The sequence below is a fragment of the Pongo abelii genome, chromosome 1, assembly GCF_028885655.2.
Source record: "Pongo abelii isolate AG06213 chromosome 1, NHGRI_mPonAbe1-v2.0_pri, whole genome shotgun sequence".
NCBI lineage: Eukaryota > Metazoa > Chordata > Mammalia > Primates > Hominidae > Pongo > Pongo abelii.
The window spans coordinates 20055328-20068189 of record NC_071985.2 but is presented as its reverse complement, the minus strand read 5'-3'; the positions used below and the strand labels follow the sequence as shown (position 1 = coordinate 20068189).

General features: G+C 40.6%; 1 protein-coding gene across 2 annotated transcripts in view; it reads left to right on the top strand.

Annotated features, from left to right (window-relative positions):
• RAB4A (RAB4A, member RAS oncogene family) overlaps positions 1–12862 on the top strand; it is a 33979-nt gene that overhangs the window by 1562 nt on the left and 19555 nt on the right. The window lies entirely within an intron of this gene.

Genomic DNA, 12862 nt, shown 5'->3' with positions numbered 1-12862 from the left:
GAGGCAGAGAGGAGAGGGTCTTGAGGAAGGCGTCAGTTTGTCTTGTAAGAAACAATGGGAACTTTTGGAAGGGCTTCCATGCTGGGGTCACAGTGCGTTTGGTCCACCTTCAGTGAGTGACTCCTGTGACTGGTACTGCCCTGTTCTTGGTGACAGAGGGGCATGACATCTGTTCCTAGAAGGCTTAGGAAATCCTCCAGTAAGTCGATGCCTTCATCAGGACAAGTGTTTGCAAATGCTTCTGGAAATGGCAGTGGTCTGGTTCTTCCTGTAGAGAACCACAGTCAGAAATGTTGTAAGGAAAACATGCTCTTTAGCAATTTTTGGTTACATCTTTACACCTCTTTATTTTCAAGGGCTCTTTAGCCCAGGCTTAGTTTCTTTAACCTGAGTAAGGAGCACGGAGCACTAGGGGAAGGGTGGAATGTCCGAATAAGAAAAGCAAGTGGGGGTCATGAATCTTAAGAAAGGATTGGAAGAGTTCAGGAGATAGAGCTTTTATGTTTCATTTTTCGTATACGCAATGATAACAACTGATAAAATAGAGCATATCTTTGGCATCTCCACTTCAGACACAGTTAACTGAACTTTTGAGCTTCACAGATTGATTACATTCTGATCATAAGGCTTTGACCATTAGTATTCTTATTTCATGGTAACTTCCAAGTATGTTTTTACTTTGCAACTCTGAATTGAATCTTTTCTTCTAATAGAGGAAATTAATCGAAAACTAGTAGAAACTGATAAATAGAAAATGAGGCCAGAGGTGATGGCTCACGCCTGTAATCCCAGCACTTTGGAAGGCCGAGGTGGGCGGATCACTTGAGCTCAGGAGTTCAATACCAGCCTGGCCAACATAGCGAAACCCCAACCCTATTAAAAATACAAAAAATTACCTGGGCATGGTGGTACGCTTGTAGTCCCAGCTACTTGGGAGGCTGAGGCATGAGAATTGCTTGAACCCAGGAGGCAAAGTTTGCAGTGAGCCAAGATTGTGCCACTGCACTCCATCCTGGGCAACAGAGTGAGACTCTGTCTCAAAAAAAGAAAATGAGTTTTAGAAGGAGCTAGCAGGACAGTTGAAGTTTGCCAAGCTGAAGTAAAAGTCACCTAGAACCAAGTCCTAGGCTGTCACTTTGACGTATCAGTGGCCATATTTATACAGCATTGTTCCTTAAAAGTGAAACAGTCAGGCTCTGTGCTGGACATTTGCCTCTGAGCTGGTGAAGGAATGTTTGCCTAACCTTTAAACTCCTTTGTACTCTGTGCTCATTTGCTCTTCTGTAAAAGGAGGCTCTGTGTAGCTTGACAGAGAGATGAGGAAAAATCAAGGGCCAGTGCATGAAATGTACTGGGTTTTTGTTTCCTTTTTTTTTTTTTTTTTTTTTTGTTTGAGACAGGACCTCACTCTGTCACCCAGGCTGGAGTGCAGTGACACAATCACGGCTCACTGCCGCCTCCACCTCCCCATCTCAAGTGATCCTCCCACTTCAGCCTCCTGGGTAGCTGGGACCACAGGTGCATGCCACCACACCTGGCTAGTTTTTTTTTTTTTTAATTTTTTTTGTAGAGACGGGGTCTCTCTCTGTTGCTCAGTCTCATCTAGAACTCCTGGGCTCAAGTGATCCTCGTGCCTCCACCTCCCAAAGTGTTGAGATCACAGGCATGAGCCACTTGCCCTGCTGAAATGTACTGTTAATGAGCTACCTCTCATTAATGTGTTCATTTAATATGCTTTTTAACATATTAAAACAGTATTTCACCTTCCATAGACTAAGTAGTGTTGAACATTTTTGTTGCTTTGAAGTCACCACATGAATACTGTACTTTATGTAATATCGTGAAACAAATTGAAATCTTAGGTTTTGGATGAAACCCTTAATCTGAATATGAAACAAAATTCTACTAAATGCCATTAGATACACTACATTCTTAAAGCCCTGGCCAGTTAGTATGGCTTGGGACTTCCCAAGGAACTCTGCTTCAGCCATCTGAGACCTGGGAGATTACAAATTGGCTGAAAGTAATTTTGATGCTAAGCAGCGATGTTCAGAAAGGAGCTAAAAAGTGTATGTAGTGGGAAAATGCCAGGAATTTCTTTTAAAATTAAGTGCTGGGGCAGTTCGAGAGTGAGGAAAAATCTAACACAAAATCTCTACATATTTTGAGTTTATGCCGTCTACAATGGGAATAACATATGAAACAGAAGAATACAACTCAAATTGCTGGTTCTATGCTCATTTTTATTAAAATATACTCGTAATGTTTTTATTTTGTGCTTCATTTTGAAAACAGCACAGTATTACAGTATTTGCCATATAATTTTGAGAATTATCAGAATATTTTTCTTAAAAATGTATCATTGTAGGCTGTTTGGGTTGAATTGTGTTCCCCAAAATATCTGTTTAAGTCCTAACCCCTAGTACCTGTGAATGTGACCGCATTTGGAAATAAGGTCTTTGCAGATGTAATCAAGTTAAGATGAGGTCATCATACTGAATTATGGTGAGCCCTAATTCAGTGACTGGTGTCCTTATAAGATGAGGGAAACTTAGACACAAATGCATTCAGAGAGAAAAAGATGTGAGGATGGAGGCCAAGATTGGAGGGATGCATCTACCAGCCAAGGAGTGCCAAGGGATGGCTGGCAACCACCAGAAGCTAGAGAGAGGCAAGGAGGGATCCTTCCCTTGAGCCTTCAGAGAGAGCTTGACCCTGCCAGCACTCTGAATTTGAATGCCTGGCCTCCAGAACTGTGAGACAATAAACTTCTGCTGTTTTAAGCTTCTGAGTTTGTGGTTCTTTGTGATGACAGCCCTAAGAAACTAAAATATAGGCTTTGCTCATCAAAATACGATTCATGGAGAAATTTAGGATGACAAGGCAAGATGGAGTGAAGAAGATATCCTTGGTAAAGGAAATAGCATTTCTTTTCCTTTTTTTTTCTTTGAGATAGAGTCTCGCGCTGTTGCCCAGGCTGGAGTGCAGTGGCGCAATCTCGGCTCACTGCAACCTCCACCTCCCGGGTTCAAGCGATTCTCCTGCCTCAGCCTCCCAAGTAACTGGGACTACAGGCTCCCACCACCACACCTAGCTAATTTTTTTTTGTATTTTTAGTGGAGACGGGGTTTCACTATGTTGGTCAGGCTGGCCTCCAAACTCCTGACCTCATGATCCGCCCTTCTCAGCCTCCCAAAGTGCTGGGTTTATAGGCGTGAGCCACCCGTGCCCATCTGTAAATAGCATTTCAAAGTCACCTGGTTCCAATAAAGTATGAAATAACTTGCTGTTAGGGAAATCACCCCAATTGCTCTTTACCTTAATTTCATGAAAGATGGAACAGGTAAACATGTCAACAAAGGAATCCTGTAACACCAAAACAAAGGACATTTCTTCAAGTTGAATAAATATATGATTATACATGTTTGTCATTTTCTTGTTCTCATTCACTGAAAGCTGGTGAACATTTCAAGTACCAAAGTTTGGGAAACATTTCACCAGTGCTTATCAAACTAATGTGCACACGAGTCCCCTGGTGTATTAAAATGTAGATCCTGACTTGGGGGGTGAGGGAGATCTGCATCTGACCAGCTCCCAGGCCGCACAGGTGCTGTTGGTCCAGGGAGGCATGTAATGACTCCACTCTTGAGAACTTTGAAAACATGGTTTTTTGAAAAAACAAAATATTATTTTTTCTCATGGTCATTTGAACTGTAAAGTATTCCAATCCATGCCTGTGACTTTACTGCTGATGCTCTGATGACTGTAACATCTATATTTCTAGTCACATCCTTCACTCAAACTACAGATCTTGTTTTCAGCTACCTAACTACACCTGGGTGGACTACAGGCATCTGAATGCAATACGTCCCAAACCCAACAAATTACTCACGCCTATACCCCATCTTCTATTTTTCCTGTGTTTGCCTAGAAGATAAAGTTAGAGTCCATTTTTAATTCTTCCCCCTCCTTACCTCCTGGATCTATTTGGTTTCAGTCTTTTGAGCTGACTTCTTAACATGGTTTAAGTTACTGTTTACCCTGAAAGATGCAAAGAAAAGTTAAATTAGGGCCAGTTTACACGATTAAAAGGTAAGAAAATTGGGTTTCATTCCAAAGTTCTTCGTCGCAGTGACTTGAGCAGCTGTGCTGACTATCTTACAGCTTGCCACACAGCATCTGCACCACTGTCCCTAGGCAGCTTCCACAGCACCTGGAACCTGGGTTCATGAGGATACGAGAGCCTCCTGGGCGAGGATGGGAGTAGTTTTCCACTTTAGAAGAACTATATATCTATATATAATATAGATATATAATATATATATAGTTTATATATAAATTATTTACAATTTATATATAATTATTATTTATATTTATATTATATAAATTATTATTATATCAGTGGAAAGTAACAAAGAGTTGGCCTGCTAAGTAACTGGCTTCCTCACGTCAGCCTCCTCAGTGCGTGTGATCCCAACAAATGTGTCAGGAAAATCAAAGACCCAATCACGAACCTGGAGCAATTGTTGGGGAGTCTGTGCTGCAAATGTTAAATTTACAAGGGTCAGGATTCCGCCGTGCCAACAACGTTTAATTCAGGCTTAGGTAAACCGCGGCTCCTACAGGCACACTGCAGAGTCCCATGATTAGCTTTTGCTGCCTGTTCCACCTCCTTTACTTCTTATTCTTCCTGTTCCTCTACAGGTCGTGTGCTCCTCTGCTGCCCAAACGTTCCACCTCTCCTAATCAGCATTTCATCAAGGTTCCCACTGTTCAGTTCCTCCCTGACCATTGTACCAAAACTTTTTGTCCTTTAAAGTACATGTCATCTTATATTCTGTCCTCTGCCAGCTCCTGTTGCTGTTATCTGATGACCCTGGGGATAGTCTTTTTTCAACAAGGTCATCTATCCTATGGTCTTGCTCTTTGCTCCAACTCCTGACTGATCCTAGGTCACTGCAGTGTCCTTGCAGAGGTCAGTCAACAACTCTGCTCCACAATTCCTTGAGTTTAGTCAAGATGAAGTCAGGTCTCTTCTACCACCTCTTCAGGTACTCACTTCCCTAACTGCTCCCTGGACTTTGTCACCTATCCCATTCTGACCACTCCAACTCCATCCAGTCTTCACTGTAAGAGCTTCAGGCTGCTGGTCCATCTCCTCCCTTTCTTCTTTTTTTTTCTGTGACAGTCTCACTCTGTTGCCCAGTCTGGAGTGCAGTGGCACTATCTCATCTCACTGCAACCTCCACCTGCTAGGTTCAAGTGATTCTCGTGCCTCAGCCTCCTGAGTTGCTGGGATTAAAAGTGTGCGCCACCACGCCTGGCTCATTTTTGTATTTTTAGTAGAGATGGGGTTTCACCATGTTGGCCAGGCTGGTCTCAATCTCCTGACCTCAAGTGATCCACCCACCTTGGCCTCCCAAAGTGCTGGGATTACAGGCATGATCCACCGTGCCTGGCCCCTTTCTTCTTTTCAGGCAATGAGCTGCTCTCTCTTCAGATAAGACACTCATGGCTTTTCCTTCCACCTCGTCCTTCTTTTTCTTTCAACTACACACACTTTGCACAGCTCCAGCCCTGGCTACCCAGCCATCTGCCTTGCCTGCTGTGCAGACAGAGCTCCTTTTAGATTGAGATCATTGCAGATGTATGGTCTCTGCTTCCAGCTGGGTACTCAGTAATATTTAGCAATCATTTTTCTTATCCTGGCCACCTGTCTCTCCACATCAGCTATTTTAAACCTTCACACATCTCCTCAAGCCCATTCTCTCACTCCTAGTAGATGACCACCAGTAGATGCAAGGAAAAGATGCCATGTATGCAAACTTGCTTACCTCATCCTTAACCCTTTCCATGTTGTCTCGGAAGAAGGTCTCTCTTGTCTAAAACTAACCCCAGCCTTCTACTTTGGACCCCATCTCTAAAGCTTCAGGTCCCCTTCACCCATCATATCTGTTCCCCTCCTTTCCCTTTCCACTGGTAGCTTCCTGACTTTGCGCCTTCCTCCTTTAACCACCTCTGTCTCCTTTCCCTCACAGCTAAGCTGCTTATAAGAGCTGTCAGTACTTTTTGTCAACAGTGTCTTACTTCCTTCATTCTTCAACTGACTGTAATTAGGATTTTGCCCCTACCTGAAGTGATGTTGGTTTCACCAGAGATGCTGATGATCAGTCAGTGGACACTTGGCAGCCTTTATCTTACTTAGCTTCTCTTTTCATATTCGGCCCTTATAAGAACTGCTTCCCCAAATCTCCACTGTGTTGGCTTCGGGTATTTTCAACTTAATCTCTGAATTGGCAACTTATTATTTTGCCTTAAAGCCTATTCCTTCTCAGAACCTTCAGCATCTCTTACTTCAGTTTTTGTAATCACAGACCCTAAGCCTTTAATTCCTAAAGAAGGAAACCTTCTTTAAATGACTCCATTCTACCCAAATTCTAGTGCTATATACCACAGCACTTAGCCTCTTCTGCCAGGAAGTAAGACACATGAAATGCATCATACAGTCAGAGGCCATACATCTGTGCTTCCTTTCTGACATTTGGAAATCTTGAAAGCAAGGCCATTGCTTGGGGAAAAAACTAGAAAGGCAGAGGTCATCGTGTCTGCCGAATATGGCTTAATTTTCTTGAACACTCAAGGTCATCATTGACTATCGACTGCTGCACAGAATGTGCTGTGCTATTACGGCCACTTTCTAGCTCATCCCCTGCTGTCCCCATCTGCCTTTGTGCCTGTAGTTCACAGTCCTACTTTAGTATATACCTTTGATCTGCTGCGGTTTGAGGCATTAGGTAATACAGCCTGCTTGAAGTGAATGTAAAACAAGTCAGTCAATTCCAAATGAGGTGTCTCCTGTAGAGTTAATCTTTTTTGGCTTTATGTTTGCTATTTCAGTGGCTAGGAGGCCTTTTTTTTCCTGGTCTTTATTTTGTCTGTGTTCCTGAATGGCTGACATTTGTCCAAGATTGAATTCTAATTATTTGATACTTTTCCTATTATCTCATTTGACATTTCTCATACGAAAAGCTAAAAGTACATTAGAAGGATGTATCTGTTTTAGATTTTCTGTTTTGGGGTGTGGTCTTTCCCTTCAATCTTAATTCACTCTGGAGGAAACCGTTATCAGGTGAATGTAATTATCATAAACTGAATGAGAAAAATTTATTGTGAATTTGAGCCAAGTTAACGTTCACTATAATAAACACCAAATCTAATTTAAGTGGGCACAATTATTTAACGAGTTCACACTTAGTTATCTTATATAACCTACATAGGCATTTTCCCTTCATTAATTACTCTGTAATATGGCTATTCACCTGTTCCTGTTAAGCCTTTCTGTAGTTGTTAAGCACTATACACTTAACATATAAAACATACACATGGTATGCTATATATATGTCATCCACTGTTAAGCAAGGAAAAAGAAAAAACCACAGATTAAAAATACAAAATAAACCCATAAAACTAGTACAGATTCTGCCATATTCTGATATGGAGTCATGATGAGTGAGATCATCATTGCTGCAAACCAGCAAACATTGAACACTCTGAGAGAACATGATGCATTCCTGCCAGAATGATTTCTGTGAGATCCAGGTAATTCAGCACTAACTGAAACTCCTCATGAAGTTGGATTCTCATCATCTACCAAGGAATAATTCATTGTCTCCTTATAGTTTTATCTATGTTATCTAAATACATGTATCACCACACAGAAAAAGAATTGATGGACAGCTCAGCTGCTTATCTGCTGCTCCTTCCTTCTAGTATTGTTTCCTTCTTGAATCCTTTGCTAGTTCTTCCAGTTTGGGGACTGTGCATAGTAAACTTACAGAGTCATTGTCTGATGATATCACGTATTTTTTTTTCCGTTAAGCTTTCTATTTTGAGATCATTGCAGATTCATATAGTTTTAAGAAAAAATACAGAGTTCTCATGCACCTTTTTCCTAGTTTTCTCCAATGGGAAAAACTTACAAAATTATTGCAGAATATCACAACTAGGATATTGATGTTGACACAGATACAGGACACTTCGGTCACCACAAAGATCTCTCCTGTTGCCCTTTTATAGGCACAGACTTCCTTCCTATCACCACATTATCCTTAGCCTTTGGCAACCACTATTCTCCATTTCTATGATTTTGTCATTTTAAGAATATTATATAAATGGAATCTTGCAGTTGCAATTTTTGGGGATTGACTTTTTCACTCAGTATAATTCTCTGGAGATACATCCAGGTTATTGCATCTATTGACAGTTTAATCCTTGTTATTGCTGAGTAGCATTTCTTGTTATGTGTGTACCAAAGATTGTCTAACAGTTTACCTGTTAAAGAACATCTGGGTTGTTTCTAATTTTGGGCTATACCAATACAACTGCCATAAACATTCATATACAGGGTTTTATATGACTCAAACCTTCATTTCTCCGAGATGAATGTCTAGGAGTGCAGTTTCTGAGTCATATGGTAGTTAAATGTTTAGTTTTATAAGAAACTGCCAACCATACTGTTAACATTTTACTTAATGTTAAAATCTCGAGCTATAATGGTGGGTTTGTCTGTTTGGCCTTTTAATTGTGTTAGTTTTTGCTTGACGTATTTTACAGCTGTTTGGCATATACACGTTCAAGATACCTATATCTTATTGGTGGGTTTACCCTTGTATTAATAGTTATGTAATGGCCCTTTCTGTCTCTGGTTATTTTCTTTGTTCTGAAGTCTATTTTATCTGATATTAATACAGCCAGCCCTGTTTTTCTTTGATTAATGTTTGTATGATACATCCTTTTCCATTCTTTCAGCAGCCCGTGTCATTATAACTGAAGTGAGTTTCTTGTAGACGGCGTATGATTAGGTCATGCTTTTTAAGTCAATCTTCCAATCTTTGTCATTTAATTGATGTATTTATTCCATTTACATTATTGTAATTATTGATATTGTATGACTCAGGTTTGCCATTTTATTTCTCAGTTTTCTTTTCCAGCCTGCCTTGACTGGCCATTTTAAAGAATTCTGTTTGATTTACCAAGAGTGCTTTGGAATATATCTCTGCTCATAGCTTTTTCAGTGGTCACTCTATGTCTTACTTTATATATACATAACTTATCATAGTTATATATATATATCATAGTTTACTGTTGTCATCTTTTTATCCTGTCTTGTTTTAATTGTCTTAAGTATTACCTTTACATATTTTAGAATCATATAGATAATACTATTTTTCTTAAACAGTTAAACATAATGAAGAAAACTCAAGAAGGAAAGCCTATTGTATTTGCCCATGTTTTTGCTTTCCATGTTCTTTCTTCCACTCTGATGTTCCAAGATTCCTTCTTTTATCATTTTCTTCTTGTTTAGAGAAATTCCTGTAGCTATTCTTTTGCAGGTAGATTTCCTGGTGATAAATTCTGTTAATTTTTTTTTAAATCAGAGAATGTCTTCATTTACTCTTTATTCCAGAAAAATAGTTTCACAGGACATAAGGTTCTGGGTTGAAAGGTTTTCTTTCTTTGAGCACTTGAAAAGTACAGTCACTCTCTTATGGCCTCTCTGGCTTCAGATGAGAAATCTGCTGTTATTCGAATTGTATTTGCCTTGTAGATATGGTATCATTTTTCCCTGGCTACCTTTAAGACTTTTTATTGGTGTGCAGTTTACAGAAGTTTGATTATGATGTATCTTGTCATGGACTTCTTTGAGTTTATCCTGTTTGGGTTCATTCAGCTTTCCAAATCTGTAGATTTATGTCTCTCACCAAATTTGTTTTCAGTGCTATTTCTTAGAGTGCTTTTTTCAACCACTTTCTCTTTGACCTCTCCTTCCAGGACTCCAGTGACATGAATGTTAGATCTTTTTCATTGTCCCCAGGTCCTTGAGGCTCTGTTTATTCATTTCAACCTTTTATTCTTTGTTGTTCAGATTGGATACTTTATCATTTTGTCATCTAGTTCACTGATTCTTTCCTGTCACTTCCATTCTGCTGTCAAGCCCATCCACTGAACTTTTATTTTGGTAGTTTTATTTTTCAGTTTTAAAATTTCTATTTGGTTCTTCTGTGTATCTTCTAGTTCTTTGCTGAGATTTCTAGTTCTTTGCTGACGATTTCTAATTTTTTTGTTTGTTTCAAGCATGCTTGTGTTACTTGTTGGATATGATGACTGCTTTAAAATCTTCGTCAGATAATTCTAACATTTGTCATCTTGACATAGGAATATGTCTATTATCTTTTTTCTTTCAGTTTGAGGTCTTCCTGGTTCTTGTTATGATGAGGAGTTTTCAACTGAAACCTGGATATTTTTATATTATGTTATAGGACCTTAGATCTTTATTTAAATCTTTTAATTGTCTTCCTCTCTTGGACACTACCTTATCACTGCCATCATGTCTAGATTCTGGAATCTAGAAGTTCAGATTCCCCACTTGCTTCCATTGACACATGAGAGGAATTCATCTTGTTACTGCTGGGTAAGGATTAGAATGTTCTCGTCCCTCTTTCCCTGGTGACCTCCACTGACACTGTGGCAGGGGCACAGGATAGCTCATTACCCAGCCAGCAGAGATGAAAGCCCTAGCTTCCTACTTGGTCTTCTCTGACACCATCTTTGTGGGGATATTGATATGCCTGGTTGTAGCCTTGCAAGGGTGGAAGTTTAGGCTCCCCATTCGGCCTTTGCTGGCATGGATACAGGTTGGACTATAGTTTTTGCTGTGGTGCTTGGCTAGAATAGAGTCATTACTGTGTAAGAGTTTTCCTCTCTCTTGCTTGGCTGCCCCTTTTTTGGTCCCATGGCTACAGAGAGCAGGCTTTTGCTAGGACTTTTTTGGTCTGCGTCCATTGGCATTTCTGGGTTGCCAGCCTGTTCTGCTCCAAGCCTAGGATATAAGAGGCAAAAAGAACCCCTTCCAAATCATTCCTTGGGCCCTGAAATCCCTGGTTCACTGAAATCTCTGGTACACTGGCCTTCTTTTGCTCCACTCTTTCAGAGTCCTTTTTTTTTTTTTGAGACGGAGTTTCTTTCTTGCTGCCCAGGCTGGAGTGCAGTGACACAATCTTGCTTCACTGCAACCTCTTCCTCCCAGGTTCAAGCGATTCTCCTGCCTCAGCCTCCCGAGTAGCTGGAATTACAGGTGCTCGCCACCACGCCTGGCTAATTTTTTTAATTATTATTATTTTTAATAGAGACAGGTTTCATCATGTTGGCCAAGCTGGTCTCAAACTCCTGACCTCAAGATGATCCACCTACCTTGGCCTCCCAAAGTGCAGGGATTACAGGCGTGAGCCACTGTGCCTGGCCTCAGAGTTTGGTATTTCTTTTCTAGGGTGGTTTTTTTGTTGTTATTGTTTTTGTTTTTTTGTTTTTTTGTTTTTTTGGACTGAGTTTTGTTCTGTCACCCAGGCTGGAGTGCAGTGGTGCGATCTTGGCCCATTGCAACCTCCACCTTCCAGGTTCCAGCAGTTCTCCTGCCTCAGCCTCCTGAGTAGCTGGGATTACAGGCACCCACCACCACGCCTGGCTCATTTTTGTATTTTTAGTAGAGATGGGGGTTCGCCGTTGGCTGGGCTGGTCTCGAACTCCTGACTGAGGTGATCCACCCGCCTCAGTCTCCCGAAGTGCTGGGATTACAGGTATGAGCCACCACGCCCATCCTTTTCTAGGGTTTTTCGTTGTTCTTAGTGAGAAAAATAGGAAAAAGTTCTTCTACTCCATTGTCATGGAAGTGGAAGTCCACCTGGGCTTTAAGGGTAATTTTTTTGCACATCAAATGCAACAATGATGGGTTGTTTTTGCCCCTCTTCTCAGCCCTGTGAGGATAGTACCCCATTGCTTTCGGACCTTTGGAATCAAGACACCTAGTTTCTTTATAAGCCTTCTTTCCTTTCTTTCTTATTGCTTTTACAGTCTTCATGTGTATTCTGCAGTTTCACAATTGTGTATTTATGTGTAGATTTATCGTTATTTATTCGTCTCATGGTTCAGAGTTATTTTTTATTTGAACAGTCCTTTAATTTTAATTCTATAAAATTCTCAGCCATTATTTCTTTTAATATGTGCTCTCTACCCTCATTCTCTTGTTTTTTTAATTTCAAAATTCCTGTTAGACCCATGTTAGATCGTTTCCTTCAATCCTCCATGTCTCTTGAGTTCTTTTATATGTTCTGTCCTCAGCTCTCAGTACTGCCTACTGGTAATCTCCGGGTTTTATTGTGATTCACTAATTCTCTCCTCAGTTTTGTCCATTTTACTCTTTAACCTATCCATTGACTAATTAGTTTACAGACAGAGTGCGCTGTCACCCAAGCTGGGGTGTGGTGGCACCATTCTAACTCACTGCGGCCTTGAACCCCTGAACTCAGGTGATACACCCTCCTCAGCCTCGCGAGTAGCTGAGATTACAGCTGTGTGCCACCACACCCGGCTAAGTTTTTTAGTTTTATTTTTTTGAGGAACAGAATTTTCGTATGTTGCCCAGGCTGGTCTTGAACTCCTGAGCTCAAACAATCCTCCCTCCTTAACCTCCCAAAATGCTAGAATTACAGTTGTGAGCCAACACGCTCAGCCTGGAACTTTTTAATGCTAACAAAATTCTAATAGCATTATTTTTAGTTTGATTGCCTATAACCGTGTGAATATTATGAGAGGTTGAATAGGCTTCATCTCTCAGTGGTGATTAACATAGTTCTTAAGAAACTGGTGACAGAGGTAGGCCATCAGTAAAGCAACACATCTTGGAGCTTAATTGAAGAGGGAGTGCTTGGTCTGATCTGGAAAAGAGTGTGGAGGTGACACTTTCAAAGGTACAAATAGAGGAGCCAGGAATACAGAGCAGAGCCTTTGAGGCCACAGAAGGAGTCAG